Source organism: Hemiscyllium ocellatum, chromosome 18 (assembly GCF_020745735.1).
Source record: "Hemiscyllium ocellatum isolate sHemOce1 chromosome 18, sHemOce1.pat.X.cur, whole genome shotgun sequence".
Lineage (NCBI taxonomy): Eukaryota > Metazoa > Chordata > Chondrichthyes > Orectolobiformes > Hemiscylliidae > Hemiscyllium > Hemiscyllium ocellatum.
The window spans coordinates 63,599,162-63,617,639 of record NC_083418.1 but is presented as its reverse complement, the minus strand read 5'-3'; positions in this window follow the sequence as shown (position 1 = coordinate 63,617,639).

The window sequence follows — 18,478 nt, the reverse complement described above, 5'->3', positions numbered from 1 at the left end:
GCAGTTGATGTCAGTCCCATTGTTGAGTGCTCCACACCTTGGCAGAGGGCACCGGTTAGAGTTAATCTTGGATTACTTAAAACAGAGGTGCATTCTCGCTGGAATTGCTACTGGTAGTCAGTTAATGTCCGAATCTGACTACGGACAAATCATTTTTCCTTTAGATATTCGACCGTGGAATGTGAATGTTGCTGGCTAGGCTAGCATTTATTGCCCATCATTAAATACCTAGAGGGCAGTTAAGATTCAACTACATCAGTGTGGGTCTAGAGTTACATGTAGGCCAGAGAATTGACAGTAGCTAGATTGTCGTTGTTACACTATGTCTTTATTCCTGATTTTAGTGAATTCAAATTCCTTTATTTGCCATGGTGTGACTTTATGTCCATACCTGAGCTTGTGGGTTGCTGATCCAGTGGTGTTAGCACTATGTTATCACTCTTCAAAGTGTTCACATTTCACACGTTATCAAAGATAATTGAAGTGTCTGCAAAAGTAAGAGCACAATAAACAACTGCTATTCTCAGAACCCACTGATCAGCAATCAGCTCCCAACTTTATTATCGAGCGTGGCTTGCATGGACCCACCCTCACACCCAGAGCATTGCTCTAACCCTCACACCTTTATCTCACACCATGCATACCAGTCAACTATGACAACCACATGATATAAACGTATTGACCTTCCAATTACTGAGATTCTCCCTTTCTGAATAAAATGGCAGAGACCAGGGGGTATGAGGTACATCAACTGAAATTACTGAAGCAATGCAGCAGATCTGACAGCATCTGTGGAAAGAAAACAGAGTTAATCTTTCAGGTCCAGACACCCTTCTTCAGAATTGATTGCAGCTAAGAGGAGATTGGTCTTTATGCCGAAGGTAGAGTGGGGGGCACAGGGAGAGGAGTAAACAAATAGTCAGAAATGGAGCCCCAGAGAGAAAGAAACAACAATTCAGCAGGCAAAGCAATAGGAAACAGTCACCCTAGGAGAATCAACAGCTGCTAATGTGACCATTATTTGCTGACAATGGTGTGGTTGTGGTAGCAGCCCATGGGATGCCAAGGACTGGTGTGTGGAGGTTGGGGGAAAGGACACGTAAGAAGGTGCTCAGGCCCTAAAATTATTGAACTCGACATTAAGTCCTGGAGGCTTCAGTGTCCCCAAGCGGAAAATGAGGTCTTGTTCTTCCAGCTTGCACTAAGCTCCCCTGGAGCACTGCAGCAACCATGAGGCAGAGATGTTGGCAGAGGTACACGGGGGTTGTGCTCGTGTGGCAGACAATGGGAAGCTCAGGGTCTTTTTTGCAGACAGAACGTAGGTGTTCTGAAAAGCAGTCACCCAACCTGTGTTTCTTCTCCTCAGTGTAAACAGACCACACTGTGAGCAGCAAATAAAGTAGACTAGATTGAGTGAAGCTGCAGGTTAATCGCTGCTTCAAATGGAAGGTGTGTCTGGGGTCCTGGATAGTAAGGATGCAGGAAATAAACAAGCAGATATTACAACTTTAGTGATATCACAGCAAGGTCCTGTGGGGCTGTGGGAACATGTTGGGAGTGGAATAGGAATGGACCAAGGTGGCCAGGACGGAACGGTCACTGCGGAATACTGACATAAGAAGGAAGGAGAGGGCAGGGGAATACCTGGCCAGTGGTGAAGGGTACAACAATGCACTGCAAATCACCCCCAGGCAAAGAATATCAAACACACAAACATGGTAGATGATATGTTCACAATTATTGCACCTGGACTGTCCTCAAAAAGAGAATTTTGTGAAATAGTCAATAAACAGAATGCAGTCATGCCCTTAAGCATTGAAAATATCAGTTTTGATCTCGAACCATGGCTCAGAGGAACTTGGGATGGAATAGGAGCATCTCTCAATCTCTGATGTTGATCGAGTTGTCACGTTTCATGATCAATACCTTTATTGATGCTGGGCCAATAAATGGATCCACCTGTCAATTGGTTATTTGATTTCTGAAACCTAAGTGACCCACATGTATGCAGTTAAACAAATCTCAACATAAAATCTGTGGAATAACTACTTGTTTGGATTTTAAAATATCTTTCCTAGAGAGTCCCAGTTATTCTGAATAAGCTGAGAAAAATACACTTACTCAGAGCCTGCTAAGTGCATCCACACCACCCAGTGTTTTCTTTAAATGATTGAACTATTCTGTTATTTAACCCGTTCAGAAATTAGATTACTTACAGTGTGGAAACAGGTCCTTCGGTCCAACAAGTCCACACCGCCCCTCCGAAGAGCAACCCCCCCAGACCTATTCCCCTACATTTACCCCTGACTAATGCACCTAACACCATGGGCAATTTAGCACACCCAATTCACCTAACCTGTGTGAGGAAACCAGAGCACCTGGAGGAATCCTACACAGATACAGGGAGAATGTGCAAACACCACACAGATAGTTGCCCATGGTGGGAATTGAACCCGGATCCCTGGTGCTGTGAGGCAGCAGTGCTAACCACTGAGCCACCGTGCCACCCCTACTACACACTCTGGAGTTGGTAGGACTTGGGCCCAGGCCTCCCAGTCTGGGGTAGAGACACTTGGAAGGCACCAAGACCACACAGAAATGATGCTCATCTTGAGTTGTTGCAACTTAACATTATCAAGTGTACTTTGCTGGATCTACTCTACTTATCTATGATCAGAATAAATGAGATTGATGTGGACAATATATGCTAACTTAGATTCAATAATAACCACTTATAGGCCAAAAGGAATATCTTTGTGTTTAATGTGATTTGAAAGTGGGCTAAGAACATTGAGACCAGTCATCTGTGAACCTAGTTTATATTGTATTTCAAAGTCATATTCTTGCAGTTATTGAGATGTAATCATGGAAGATCCTTGACAGGTAATGTGCAATAGTTCGTGAGCAGTATGAGCAGTGAAATGTTTGCTGATCAGTAACATGTGAAACTTAGAGTGAGAGTTTCCTTTTCTTTATTAGAGTTGTTTTACTGAGTTGTTGTCAGGACTTAAAGCAATAGGCTTATTATTCTGTAATAAACATGCTCCAACTCCTTTCTAAAATGCATCTATTTCAAAACGCAATTGTTCATACTTTGTTATAATCATAAGGGCAATTATTATGCAAACTCTGATTACCAATGTCTCAGATTCTACTCCAGCATAACAGCAGGTTCCCTAGTGCCTGGAAGCTGCAGTGAAAGCTTAGTTTCCTACCATGCAAACTTGGATTGGTGCCATCATTGGTAAGGATACTAGTGCTCAAAGAGGCTTACAGTCTGTTATCTCACAGCTTGCATGAATTGCAAGGCGCTCCCTGGGAGTGACAGTGACTACTTCAACCTCAAACCTGCTGCGATTTCTCAGGATTTGGTAGATGCTGGTAATGGAGCCTTAGTGAGTTGCTGCAGAGCACCTTCTGGACAGTATACACTGCTGCCAATTGTGCTGGAGATAATGATTGTTGAATATGGTAGATATGGGTTCCAATCAAGTGGGCTGCTTTTTTCTTGGATGGCATTGAGCTTCTTACAAGTCATTAGAGTCACACTTAGATGGCAGGAAGTAGCTATAATAATGCTTTGTGACTGTAAATTGAATTGATGTGCCACGTGACAGGTTAGACCATGACTGCTTAAACTTTGCAACGCATTGAACAGAATGGCATCTGAGTCAAAGTTAGTGTAAATTTAGCCTTAATGACACTTGGTTGTATGAAAGTAAATTATGAGTAACCAATATCGCCAACGATTCTTCAGCCTATGTAGTGATGGTTCAGCATTTCTCCCCACCGTTTATGAAAGTAATAAGCTGATGTTTAAAATCAATTTGAGTAATGTTGTATTGCTGTCATAGTTCACAGTTGTACAATTATATTAATAAACACTGACATTATTCACCAAGCATTAAGTAATTTTATTTCAAATGAGGAAACAATTATTTTACACAAAAGATACATCAGCTTTTCTCCTTTATTTACTGTGACCAATCTAATGAAAGTATGATTGTACAGCATGGAAGCAGACCCTTCAGTCCAACCCGTCCATGCTGACCAGATACGTGTACTGAGGTTCAGTGTATTTATGAGCAGTACATAGTAAGTAAAGATGTACAGGTCAAAAAGACTTAGACAGAGACATACAGGTTACATTGCACAGTGCGTGCACAAGATCATAGCAGCGTTAGTAAGGTAAGCATTACTTGAGGCTAGAGAGTCCATTCATCATTCTAATGACAGCAGGGAAGAAGCTGTTCCTGAATCTGCTTTTGTGTCTTTAGCCTGATGGAAGAGGATGTAGGAGAGCAATACCAGGATATGATGGGTCTTTAATGATGTTGGCAGTCTTTCTGCAGCAGTGAGCTGTGTAAATGGAACCCATGGATGGAAGATTGGGTTCCGTGATGGTCTGGGCCATGCACACCACCTTCTGTAGTTTCTTACAGACCTGGGGAGAGCAGTTGCCGTACCAGGTGATTATGTATCCAGGCAATATGGTCTCAATGGTGCATGTGTAGAAGTTGCTGAGGGTCCTTATGGACATGCAGAATTTCCTGAGTCACCTGAGGAAGAAGAGACATTGTCGTGCCTTGTCACATCTACATGTGTCGTCCAAGACAGGTTGTCGATGAAAAAACAGCATTGGGAATTGGAGCCCTTTTTCATCTCAGTAAGTGCTGGTAAAAATGTTTCTTCCATGATTCGAAAAAGGTAGACTTACAGAGTCCAACATCATGCAAAACTTGTTTATCCAGGGTTTGGAACCCTGCCCTATCAGAGGCCAGGTGATCAAATATATTCAAGGCTAAGTTAGGCAGGTTTGGGATGGATAAGAGGGTCAGTGGTTATGGGGGATAGGCAGGAAAGTGAAGCTAAAGGAGCAATCAGAACAGGCATGACCTTATTGAATTACAGACTGGACAGGAGAGCTTGGGTGGCCTCTTCCACCTTTCTTTCTTAACTTCTTATATTCCATATTTGTAAAATCACAGTTTTTGTAAATGCAGACTTCTAGAAGAATATCTGCATTTTACAACATGATTAAATGATATGGTCTAAATGGGGGATTCTAACAATGCACTATTTGGCCATCTGAGGCTTTAAATTTAAGGTGCATCCTGAAATTTCCAGTGACACTATTGTGGCAATGAGATGTTATTGAGAGCATTGAATGACCAGCAGCAATATTTACCACAGTGAGAAGGAAACACAGATGCAACATTGATTTGGATCCTAAAATGAAACTAAGATCTGTAGACACTGAAGATCTGAAACAAAAACAGAAATTGCTGGGAAAACTCAGCAGGTCTGGCAGCATATGTAAGGCGAAAGCAAGAGTTAGTGTTTTAAGTCCAGTGACTCTTCATCAGAACTAATTGCAGATAGGAAACATTTCATTTATGGTATTTATGCTGGAGATAAGATTGTGGATTGGTGAGTGGGGTGGGGAGAAGTGAGCAGGTAGATGGAGATGGAGCCCAGAAAGAGTGAGATATGAAAGCCCTTACATTCCAGCCAAAGCCTTGTATCCATGAATACATGAAAAAAGAAAATGTGCAGAAGAAATAGATGCAGCTCTCATTGAACTGGCTCTGTTTTCCAGGACATAATGATATCTCTTGAGTTTGAACAATTGCTAGTAGTTAAAAGAATTTATCTAATAATCCGAAGGTATCATTTATAAAAATAATTTATAATTGTAATACATTTTATGTCATGTAACCTTCAGAGTCTTCCTGCGTTTCTCGATAGAGGAGTTCATTGGTCATTGAAACAGCATCTAAATACTTAGACCCATGTCCATGAACATTCACCCTGAGCAAGCTCTTTATATCAATAGGGCCATGCTTGTGACATGAAATAAGCTCTTTCAATAGTGAGCATATGACAATGCCTTACAATAATCATCAAATTCTAGCAAATTACAAAGCTTTAGCAAATAATTTCAGTCACAGGAGCATTGACAGTTGCTTTTAGCAATTGCAATTGCCTAATTCACTGTGGCTGCATTGTTGTAAATAAAGTGATTAAGGACTTACATAGTTGCTTGCCTTGTTTGCTTTCAAACGGCTTTGTTGTGCCATTATTAACTTGCACATACATCAATTGTTGGGTTATGTCTCACAGTTAGTACACAGTGTATATTTGAAGGATGTACACTGATATCACCATATCAGGATAAGAATATAAAGAACTCAGTGTCTACCTTACCAAGGGCCATTTGAAGTTCGATCCACTGATGGAAACATGCTACTGCTTGTAACAATGGTTTATCATTATCCCAGACACTGAAATGCCTGTATCTGCAACATATATGTCCAGGCAGTCCCCAGGTTGTGAATGGGTTTTATTCTGGATCCAGCTCATTAGACAATTTGTTTGCAAGTCGGACTACAATGCAGAATATTGGAAAGCAGATGTTCATGAATACAGAAAGTATTTGTAAGTAGGGTTTTGAAATTTTAAGATCATGTATGGGATCAGATCAATAATGCTACAACACGGGGCAAACCCCTCTGCTAATTTAAACCAGCAATACAGATAAGATTCACCTCATGCTGTAATCTGTAAAAATCCCAGAGGTAAATATTTGAAGTAAAAATTAAATCTTTATTTCTTTAAGTTTAACAGAAAATGTTAACTAACAACTATTTGCAACTCCTTTCTCTAATCCAATCTTTTACCTTCCCCTCCACAATACTAGTCTGATAAAACTCCTGATTATGAGTTACAAAAAATATCATGTTTCAAAACCAGTCAGCTTTGCTGAGTGTCCTCTATAGATTTCTGCTTCCCAGGTCTTTGATAGATGAAAGTACCTTTAAGAGAGCAAACCTTTCTGCAAGTCATCTCTCCAGTTGTTGGTGCTGGCCGCTCTGGGTAACTGTTCAAATGTCTGATACTAATACCCCAAAATATTGGATCATTTCATTGGTTTCAATATTATCAAAATACCAAATTCAAAATTGATTAGAGTTTGGTATGTTGGGGCATAACTTAAACTGATTGGCCAAATTTGAATTTGTTTTTGTATGCAGACAACACTGCTCTTAGCAAGTTATTTCAACCAAGTGTTACATTTTTACCTTGTTGCAGACTCTCTGTGCTTCTCTAAGCCCTTGTTAGCTTTTCAACTCTCTTGGAGGCACAGTAACCCCCATATCTTCATAACAATAAGCATTAGTGTTTGTAAGGTGGATGTTCATAAATTAGGACCCTCTGTACTTGAGGAGGTGTAAAAAGCATCCATTACGTCTTTAAGTACATGTTATCCACATCTAGCTTTTATGTTATGGATGTTAACATAAGAACTACCTTATTGGGTACAAATACTTTCTTGAAGGCAAGAATATTTCATGGGAACTGATCAATTTGCCAAGCAAAAATCCAAAAACAAGTTCAACTAACTGCAAATACCATATGACAGCTGACAGCAAGGTCGCGATATATAAATCTCATACCGGACGAGAGTAACAATCCTTATCACATTATAGTTTCGAAAGGTTCCAGTAACTTTCTTTTTTTTTTGAAAAGGTAAGGATATCATTTTAAGTCTTTGGCATCTTATACTTTTTTCTAACCAGTGGGAACAGCATATTCTGATCTGTACTATCTACCTCACTCATGATTTTGAAACTCTTACCAAAACTCTTCTCAGCCTTCTTCTCTCCAAGAGAAACAGTCCCAAATTCTATCCTCATAGATGATTTGCGTTCTTTAGAGTGTCATTGCTATTTTCTGAAGTTTGGGATTTCTCTGAGTCCGTTCATGAGCATCTATCTAAGCAAACCCTCCACCTTGCTTTAAGCATGTCACCATTGTGGACTCCCCAGATCAGGCATGATCCCATTGCTAGAATGCTACAAGTCAACAGTTAATAGATAATCTAAGGCTACTGTTCAATTTTGTCTCTCCCACGCTCTCTTACTGCTTATCTCAAAGTTAAAAATCACACAACGCCAGGTTATAGTCCAACAGGTTTAATTGGAAGCACTAGCTTTCGGAGCCTGCTCCTTCATCAGGTGGTTGTGGAGGACACAATTGTAAGACACAGAATTTATAGCAGAAGTTTACAGTGTGATGTAACTAAAATTATACATTGAAAAATACCTTGTTTGTTTGTTAAGTCTCTCATCTGTTAGAATTACCATGATAGTTTCACTGCTTTCATGTGTAAATCACAAAACGTTTTTTAAAAGTTATATTCTGAGGTTAACTGTAACAATTGGTGTCAGTGCAGATAATATGTTGAAGGTGTTAGTCCCCTGTGTTCCCTGCCAGTGCCATAATGTTTAGACTGATTCTAATCTAAAAAGTGAGTGAACAGAGTCTTACATGGATTCATGCAGTCTTTGAGCAAAGTGCAATGTAACTCTGCAAGTACAAATTTACCCCACAAATGTATGTTTATGTGTGCATGTGGGTTTGTGTGTGTGTGTCTGTCTGGGGTTGGGGGTTGTGAGTGTGAGAGAGTGTATATGTGTGTGTATGTGAGTGTAAAGTGTCAAAGTCTGTGAGAGGGTGCATATGTGTGTGTGGGAGTGTGTGTGTCTGTAGGAGTGTGTGTGTATATGTGTCTGGGGTGGGGGGCTGTGAGTGTCTGTGAGAGAGAGTGTATATGTGTGTGTGAGTGTAAAGTGGTCTAGGTCTGTGAGAGGATGCATGTGTGAGTGTGGGAGAGTGTGTGTCTATAGGAGTGTGTGTGAGTGTCTGTGTATGTGTGTGTCTGTGTGTATGTGTACGTACAGAAGTGCATGTGTGTGTGTGTGTATGTAGGAGTGACTCTGTGTGTGTGTAATGTAGTGATATCACCTGTAATGTGACATGAACCCGAGGTCCTGGTTGAGGCCCTCCCTATGGGTATGGAACTTAGCTATCAGCCTCTGCTCGGCTGCTGCCTGTCCTGAAGTCTGCCTTGGAGGATGGTCACCCCAAGGTCCAAATGTCCTGGACCACTGAAGTGTTCCCCAATTGGGAGGGAACTCTCCTGTCTGTCGATTGTTATGCGGTGCCCATTCATCTGTTACCGTAGCCTTTGCTCAGTTTCCCCAATGTACCATGCCTCAGGGCATCCTTGCCTGCAACTTATAAGATAGACAACATTGGCTGAGTCACATGAGTACCTGCCACGTACATGGTGGGAGGTGACCCCACGTATAGTGGTGGTATCCATGTCCACACTCTAACACTTCTTGCAGCGCCTACCATTACAGGGTTGTATGGAGTTGTCCTGAAAGCTGGGCAGCTTGCTAAAACAATGATCTGTTTGAGGTTTGGTGGTTGTTTAAAGGTGAGCAGTGGGGGTGTGGGGAAAGTCTTGGCGAGCTGCTCATCCTCATTGTTAACGTGTTGCAGGCTGCGAAGAACATGTTTTTCATGTAGCCTTTCAGCTCCTGGGAAGTACTGGACAATGAAGGGTACCCTTCAGTTGCAGCACGTGTCTGTCTCCTGAGGAGATCATTACAGTTCCTTGCTGTGGCACATTGGAACTGGCGGTCGATGAGTTGAACATCGTACCCCATTCTTATGAGGGCATCCCTGATTACTTCCAGGTGTCCATCACGTTCCTCCTCATCTGAACAGATCCGGTGTATGCGTAGGGCTTGTCCATAGGGGATGGCTGTTTTAATATGTTTTGGGTAGAAACTGGAGAAGTGTAGCATTGTGAGGTTGTCTGTGGGTTTGCAGTAGAGTGTGGTGCTGAGGTGTCCAACCTTGATAGAAATGTATGTGTCAAGAATGAGACAGATAGTTGAGAATAGTTCATGGTGAGTTTGATGGTGGGATGAAACTTGTTGATGTCACTGTGTAGTTTTATCAGTGACTCCTTGCCATGGGTCCAGAGGAAGAAAATGTCATCAGTGTACCTGGTGTATAATGTTTGTTGGAGATCCTGCATAGAGAAGAATTCTTGTTCAAACCTGTGCATAAAAATGTTGGCATATTGGGGTGCAAATTTGGTCCCCATGGCTGTTCCATGTGTCTGGATGAAGAACTGGCTGTCAAAGGTAATGACATTGTGATCGAGAATAAAGCGGCTGAGTTGCAGGATGGTGTTTGGAGATTGGCAGTTGTTGGTGTTGAGTACTGAGGCTGTTTCCACGATGCCATCATTGTGGGGGATGCTGGTGTAGAGTGCGGAAACATCCATTGTAATGAGGAATGTTCCTGGTTCGACTGGTCTGTGGGTCCTGAGTTTCTGTAAAAAATCTGTACTGTCACACCAGAAGCTGGGGGTCCCTGTACAATGGATTTCAAAATGCCTTCAACATAGCTAGAGAGGTTCTCACACAGGGTCCCATTGCCTGATACGATAGGATGTCCTGTGTGTTGGCTTTGTGTACCTTTGGAAGGCAATAGAAGTCACCTACGCGAGAAGTACGTGGGATGAGGGTACGTAGGGAATTCTGAAGGACTGGATCCAAAGTCCTGATCAATGTGTTTAGCTCACGGAATTTATTTATTTCCTGATGGTTTGAGCATACAAGCCCAGGGCAGCGGCCCTCCAGTGGGATTCAAGTTGACACCTTCTTTGTTTTGTGATCTACACATGAAAGAAGTGAAACTATCATGGTTATTCTAACAGATGAAAAACTCAAAAAATAATCAAGGTATTTTTCAATGTATAATTTCAGTTACACCACACTAAACTTTTGCTATAAATTCTATGCCTTACAATTGCGTACTCCACAACCAGTTGATGAAGGAGCGGCGCTCCGAAAGGTAGTGTGCTTCCAATTAAACCTGTTGGACTATAACCTGGTGTTGTGTGATTTTAACTTTGTACAGCCCAGTCCAATACCAGCATCTCCAAATCATGCTTATCTCAAAGTTGCTTCCAGACATCAACTCTGACCTGTCTAAATAAACATAAGTCATCCTTTGAATTACAATAACATTAGATCTGTTTTCCTGTTCCTCAGACCAACTGCTTCCATTATCTTATGTTACATTACAATCCACTAACAAACAATTTCACTCATATAAAATATGAATAATTAAATATGATTTGTTACCAAATATACCGATGTTAAGCTTGGGCAGTCTGATTGTTAGACATGAAAGCAAAGCTTAGATTATTTTACTGAGATGTACATACAAGGTCTTTTACATTTGTGAGAATAGTTGTTGTCTGAGTTCAGCATGAATAAACACTGATGCTCCCAAACTCCCAGACGGTCTTCATAGTATCAAGGTGAAAATATTTGCATCGTAAATTGTAAGATCTACTTTGAAGGTGGAAGGGAATCGGAATGAAAGGTGAATGTATTTGAATGTATGTTTTTAACATTGTGGGGAAGGAGCGAAGGAAGCCATTTTTGAGATCAAGTTGCAGGCTTTGCTGTACCAGTGACACAACAGGCACAGACAACAGCAGTTTTGTCTGGTCATTAGAGAGAAATGGCTGCTGCTCTTTCAGGATTACTGCAGTTCGATGCAGGATTGAGAGGGTCACATCCTGCAGCAATCTAGAGATTTGTCTTGGATCAATTATTGGCATGAATAATCAGCAGAACAGGCTTTACTTCTGCTGGTTGATTTAAGAAAGCTGAGGAAACCAGGAAACATGCACTCGAAGTGACGACTCAGTAAAGTGGGTTGTCGAGAACCACTGGCAGCTGGGAACTGTGGGCTGTTTTTCAAAAGGATTCCCCTGAAGAGGGTGATGTGTAATAGGCATGAAAGGAGGGTGCTCGTCCCCATTGAATCTATATATTGCCTACAAAAAGAAAAAAGTCTTTACTCAAATGGGTTCATTATTTGTTGGTTAAAGTAAAACTTATAAAACTGAGCAATTTTCTTGGTGGGCCATTCTATCAGTTAAAAACTGGAAACTTGTATCTCTTTCTCAAAACTACCCAGCTCTACACATATCATATTAGTTTCTGATGTACCCATTTAGTGGGGTTGTGACAAGCCAAGTGATAATCTATAATTGGATAATGATAAAAAGAAGACTGCGGTTTAGAATGTGATATTGGAAATATTTCATTGGCAAACATGAAACAACAGAAGTGGTAATTAGCTTTCAACATAACCAAGAGCTTTTACAAGTCACACATTTTATTTCATCGTGTAAAATATTTTCTTTAATAAGTCATGGCTTCATGACTGGGCACTTAAAGAATATATGACAAAAATCTGATGTGAAATTACACTCAATAGGTATTTCAAAAAATGACAGCTTTTGAAGGCTTGGAAGTGGAATATTACTCATGGCAACACAGTGGTGGGGGGGGGGGGGGGGGAGTCAAGAATGATTTAGCTGCGAATTTTCTTTTCATAATTGTAAAGACTGATGGATCGAATAATTGTATTTTGCAATTCTCTAACTTTATTTTCATGCTTGAGAATTATTTTGGCCAAGCAGATAAGCTAGTTGCCATGGTGAGGATGAGAGCTTTACAAACTCATATTTCAGTCATGAGCAGCTTCTGTTAAATTGTGACACTGCTTGCTCATACTTATACTTGTTCGGTTATTGCATCCTACACCCATGCTGCTTACTTGCTGCTTTCATTCCCATTTTCTGATCATTCTTTCATTAGTCGGTTTGTAGTGCAGCGAGAAGTCTGCCCAAACTTCCTCAACCTCTACTCCCTGCTGTTCACTGAGTCAGCTCACTGCCCAACTAGCTGCACTGCTTGCATTTTCACTTCGGCTAAATGAGATAAAGAGCATCTTCACGCTGAAAGGTAGATTCACGCAGAAAAGTGCTGAAAGCACCAACACAGCAGACTGCAATATCAACTAACTTTTATGAATCAACACAAAACCTTCTTACCAAGGTTATGAAACCACTCATGGTGTGAAAAGGATCAATCGAATTTGGAACAGAGATAGAACGTAGAACATAGAACATAAAAAAATACAGCGCAGTACAGGCCCTTCGGCCCTCGATGTTGCGCCGACCGAAGCCTACCTAACCTACGCTAGCCCAATAACCTCCATATGCTTATCCAATGCCCACTTGAATGACCATAAAGAGGGAGAGTCCACCACTGATACTGGCAGGGCATTCCATGAACTCACAACTCGCTGAGTAAAGAATCTACCCCTAACATCTGTCCTATACCTACCACCCCTTAATTTAAAGCTGTGTCCCCTAGTAACAGCTGACTCCATACGCGGAAAAAGGTTTTCACTGTCAACCCTATCTAAACCCCTAATCATCTTGTACACCTCTATCAAATCTCCCCTAAACCTTCTTTTCTCCAATGAGAACAGCCCCAAGTGCCTCAGCCTTTCCTCATACGATCTTCCTACCATGCCAGGCAACATACTGGTAAACCTCCTCTGCACCTGTTCCAGTGCCTCCAGATCCTTCCTATAGTATGGCAACCAAAACTGCACACAATACTCCAGATAAGGCCGCACCAGAGTCTTATACAACTGCAACATGACCTCAGGACTCCGGAACTCAATTCCTCTACCAATAAAGCCCAGTACGCCATATGCCTTCTTCACAGCACTATTCACCTGGGTGGCAACTTTCAGAGATCTGTGTACATGGACACCAAGATCCCTCTGCTCATCCACACTACCAAGTAGCCTACCATTAGCCCAGTAATCCATCTTCTTGTTACTCCTACCAAAGTGAATGACTTCACACTTAGCTACATTGAACTCCATTTGCCACCTTTCTGCCCAGCTCTGCAACTTATCTATATCCCGCTGTAACCTGCCACATCCTTCTTCGCTGTCCACCACTCCACCGACTTTCGTATCATCCACAAACTTGCTCACCCAGCCTTCAAGCCCCTCCTCCAGGCCATTTATAAAAATGACAAACAGCAATGGTCCCAAAACAGATCCTTGTGGAACACCGCTAGTAACTGCACTCCAAGATGAACCTTTACCATCAACTACTACCCTCTGTCTCCTTCCAGCCAGCCAATTCCTAATCCAAACCTCTAACGCACCCTCAATGCCATACCTACGTAATTTTTGCAGTAGCCTACCATGGGGTACCTTATCGAACGCCTTGCTAAAATCCATATACACCACATCTACTGCTTTACCCTCATCCACTTCCTTGGTCACCTTCTCAAAGAATTCAATAAGGTTTGTGAGGCATGACCTGCCCTTCAGAAAACCATGCTGACTATCCTTGATCACATTATTCCTATCCAGATGTTCATAAAACCTATCCCTTACAATTCTCTTTAAGACTTTGCCCACAACAGAAGTGAGACTCACTGGCCTATAGTTACTAGGGCTGTCCCTATTCCCCTTCTTGAACAAGGGGACCACATTCACTATCCTCCAGTCTTCCGGCACTATTCCTGTAGACAACGACGACATAAAAATCAAGGTCAATGGCTCCGCTATCTCCTCCCTAGCTTCCCAGAGAATCCTAGGATAAATGCCATCAGGCCCAGGGGACTTATCTATTTTCACCCTTTCCAGTATTCCCCGGACCTCTTCCCTACATACCTCAAAGCCATCCATTCTAATCACTTGTGACTCAATATTCACATCAGCAACAATGTCCTGTTCCTGAGTGAATACTGACGAAAAGTATTGATTTAGTGTCTCTCCAATCTCCTCCACCTCCACGCACAACTTCCCATTACTATCCTTGACTGGACTGATACCTACCCTCGTCATCGTTTTATTCCTGACATACCCATAGAAAGCCTTAGGGTTTTCCCTAATCCTACCAACCAAGGACTTTTCATGTCCCCTTCTCGCTGCTCTTAGCTCTCTCTTTAGATCCTTCCTGGCTACCTTATAACTCTCAATCGCCCCGACTGAACCTTCACGCCTCATCTTTACATAGGCCGCCCTCTTCCCTTTTACAAGGGATTCCAATTCCTTATTAAACCACGGCTCCCTCACAAGACCCTTTACTCCCTGCCTGACTGATACATACTTATCAAGGACACCCAATAGCTGCTCCTTGAACAAGCTCCACATATCATTTGTGTCCTTCCCTTGAAGCCTATTTTTCCAATCCACACATCCTAAGTCATGCCTCACCGCATCATAATTTCCCTGCCCCCAGCTATAACTCTTGCCCTGCAGTACACACTTATCCCTCTCCATCTAGTGGAGCTAGATTTAGTGGAGCTCTGAAACTATTTAGGTTGCAAGTGATTCTGATACAGAATGTTTGTTTTAACAAATGTATGTTACATTCAGATTTAAGTTTCGTGAACATTGTGCAAACTTCAATGGACTATCCAATGCTGCACTGAAAACAGATACTAAAGGTAGAAGTTGAGGGGGTGGAGTTTCAATGGTTAGTCCGACTGCAATGGCAGGACCACTGGTAAATGAAGAACATGTTCAAATCTCTTGCCCTTCAATTGATTCATGGTATTATGAGCCTGCTTCTGGGTTCCCTGGCCTGAAAGGGCAAACAGCATGTGTCAAAAGAAGATTTTGAATTTAAGGAACCCTGGTAGATAGTAGACTGCATCTATGTGTAATTCTGAAGCCTGTGGCAATCCTGGATTCTTACCTGAGTTCCTGCATGGGATCTGAGGGTTCAGAGGAGAAAGTGAGGACTGCAGATGCTGGAGATCAGAGCTGAAAATGTGTTGCTGGAAAAGCGCAGCAGGTCAGGCAGCATCCAAGAAACAGGAAATTCGACATTTTGGGCATAAGCCCTTCATCAGGATGATGAAGGGCTTATGCCCGAAACGTCGAATTTCCTGTTCCTTGGATGCTGCCTGACCTGCTGTGCTTTTCCAGCAACACATTTTCAGCTCTGAGGGTTCAGAGTAAAGTAACCTCTCCCAAGTGTGAAAGATAGAGGATATACTCGCAAACCAAAGTCAGAAATGGCCAAGGAAGGCAGCAGCAGGAATATGTCTTTTCAACCTGGAGCCAGAGCACCACGGAGATCAAGAAACTCAGACCATTCCCAGGAGTCACACTCTCTAAAATTCCCAGCCTTCCTCCTGCACTCTCCTCAGACCAGAACACCTTGTAAATCTATTCATTCCTCTCTCTCCAGGTACCTCTGCCCATCTCAACTGAGCAGTCAATACTCACACTCATCCTCTAGCCCGCTCTTAATAATAACTTATACCCGTGCTACGCAAATGCTGTCTTCCATCCCTCTCTCATAATGTGGGCGTGCTGGTGTTGGCCTGGGGACAACAAAGTTAAAAATTACACAACACCAGGGTATAGTCCATCAGGTTTATTTGGAAGCACTAGCTTTGGAAGTGCTGCTCCTTCATTGGGTAGCTGTGGAGCAGAATCATAAGGTAGAGATTTTATAGCAAAAGATTACAGTGTCATGCAACTGATATGATACACTGAACAATCCAAGATTGCTGCTAAGTCTTTCATCTTTCAGACAGGTTTGCAGGTTTCAGTTCATTAACCTAGTGTTGTGTGATTTTTAGCTCTGCCTCTGTCAGCCATTTCTAACACTCATAAACCAGTACTTTTGCTCCACGCAGAGGGAGGGAGTCACAACCTCTCGAAGAGATGGAGCCACAGTTGGAATTGGTTTTCCAGTGATAGTAACCTTGACGATGGCCACTGGCAACACTTTCCTACCTGAGAAAGTAGCAGGATGGTCTCGTTCCAGAAGGTTGCAAGTATCAGCGATGAGCTGTCATGAAAATCTGAGACTCCTGTGCTGCAATGGGTTGAAGGGTCATGGAGAATGATCAGGAAAGTGGAGTTGAGGCAGAGATGAGATCAGATCTGATTGGATTAAATAGCAGAGCAGGCTCAAGGAGTGGACTCGCTTTCTCCTGCTTTCAGTTCTTATGCTGCTATGAGCTGATCTTGAGCTGTTATGAAGAAGAGCAGCAGGTTATTTGTGTCTTTTCCATTTCCTTTTTCAATTTTAATGTGGTCAGAACTCGGGGATCAGTTTAATTTGCACATTGTATTCCTTTGCATATGGTGTGAACATTGGATGGTCGTAATGTCATGTCACTGCTGAGAAGATCCATGCTACTGTTTACTTCTGGGCTCCTAATTTACAAAAATATTGATTAACTAAAAACATCAATTAATCTTTCAGATTAAGACATTCATTCGCAAGGTTTGTGAAGGTTTGTAGCTCAGGTTGAGGTCAAGGATGTAGGTTTGCTTGCTGAGCTGTAGGTTTGCTATCCAGATGTTTCATTACCTGGCTAGGTAACATCATCAGTGGCGACCTCCAAGTGAAGTGAAGCTGTTGTCTCCTGCTTTCTATTTATATCTTTCTCCTGGATGGGGTTCCTGGGGTTTGTGGTGATGTAATTTCCTGTTCGTTTTCCGAGAGACATTTAACATCATCAACAACATCCTCACAGGCATAAAGTTCACCAAGGAGAAAGAAACTGACAACAAACTCACATTTCTGGATGTCACAGTAGAAGGAAAGGACAAGGGAGAACTACAAACCTGCTTATACAGAAAACTGACAAACACTGACCAAAAACTCAACTACACCAGCAACCATCCCAACACACAATAAGCTGTATTAGAACACTATTCCAATGAGCCACCACACACTGCAGCACAGACGAACTTCCAAAAACAGAGGAGAACCACCTATACGACGTATTCAAGAAGAACGGATACTCAAAAAGCATAGTGCGCAGATTCCTCAAGAACAAACCACGACAAGCAGACAAAACACAGACAGAAACCCTAACCACCTTACCATATATCAAAGAAGTTTCAGAAATGACAGTCAGACTACTGAGACCCCTCAAAATCCTAGTAGCACACAAACCCACCAACACTCTCAAACAAAAACTAACAAACGTAAAAGACCCTGTCCAACCCATGGACAAAACCAACATCTTCTATAAAATTCCATGCAAGGACTGCCACAAACACTACGTAGGACAAACAGGAAGAAAGTTAGCCACCAGGATACATGAACACCAGCTAGCTACAAAAAGACATGAACCCCCTCTCCCTCATAGCCCTACACATGGATAAAAAATGTTTGGCTAGAGCTGAAAATGTTTGGCTGGAAAAGCGCAGCAGGTCAGGCAGCATCCAAGGAGCAGGAGAATCGACGTTTCGGGCATGAACCCTTCTTCAGGAATGAGGAAAGTATATCCAGCAGGCTATGATAAAAGGTAGGGAGGAGGGACTTGGGGGAGGGGTGTTGGAAATGCAATAGGTGGAAGGAGGTCAAGGTGAGGGTGATAGGCCGGAGTGGGGGTGGGGGCGGAGAGGTCAGGAAGAAGATTGCAGGTTAGGAGGGCGGTGCTGAGTTCGAAGGATTTGACTGAGACAAGGTGGGGGGAGGGGAAATGAGGAAACTGCAGAAATTTGAGTTCATCCCTTGTGGTTGGAGGGTACCTAGGCGGAAGATGAGGCGCTCTTCCTCCAGCCATCATGTTGCTATGGTCTGGGGATGGAGGAGTCCAAGGACCTGCATGTCCTTGGTGGAGTGGGAAGGAGAGTTGAAGTGTTGAGCCACGGGGTGGTTGGGTTGGTTGGTCCGGGTGTCCCAGAGGTGTTCTCTGAAACGTTCCGCAAGTAGGCGGCCTGTCTCCCCAATATAGAG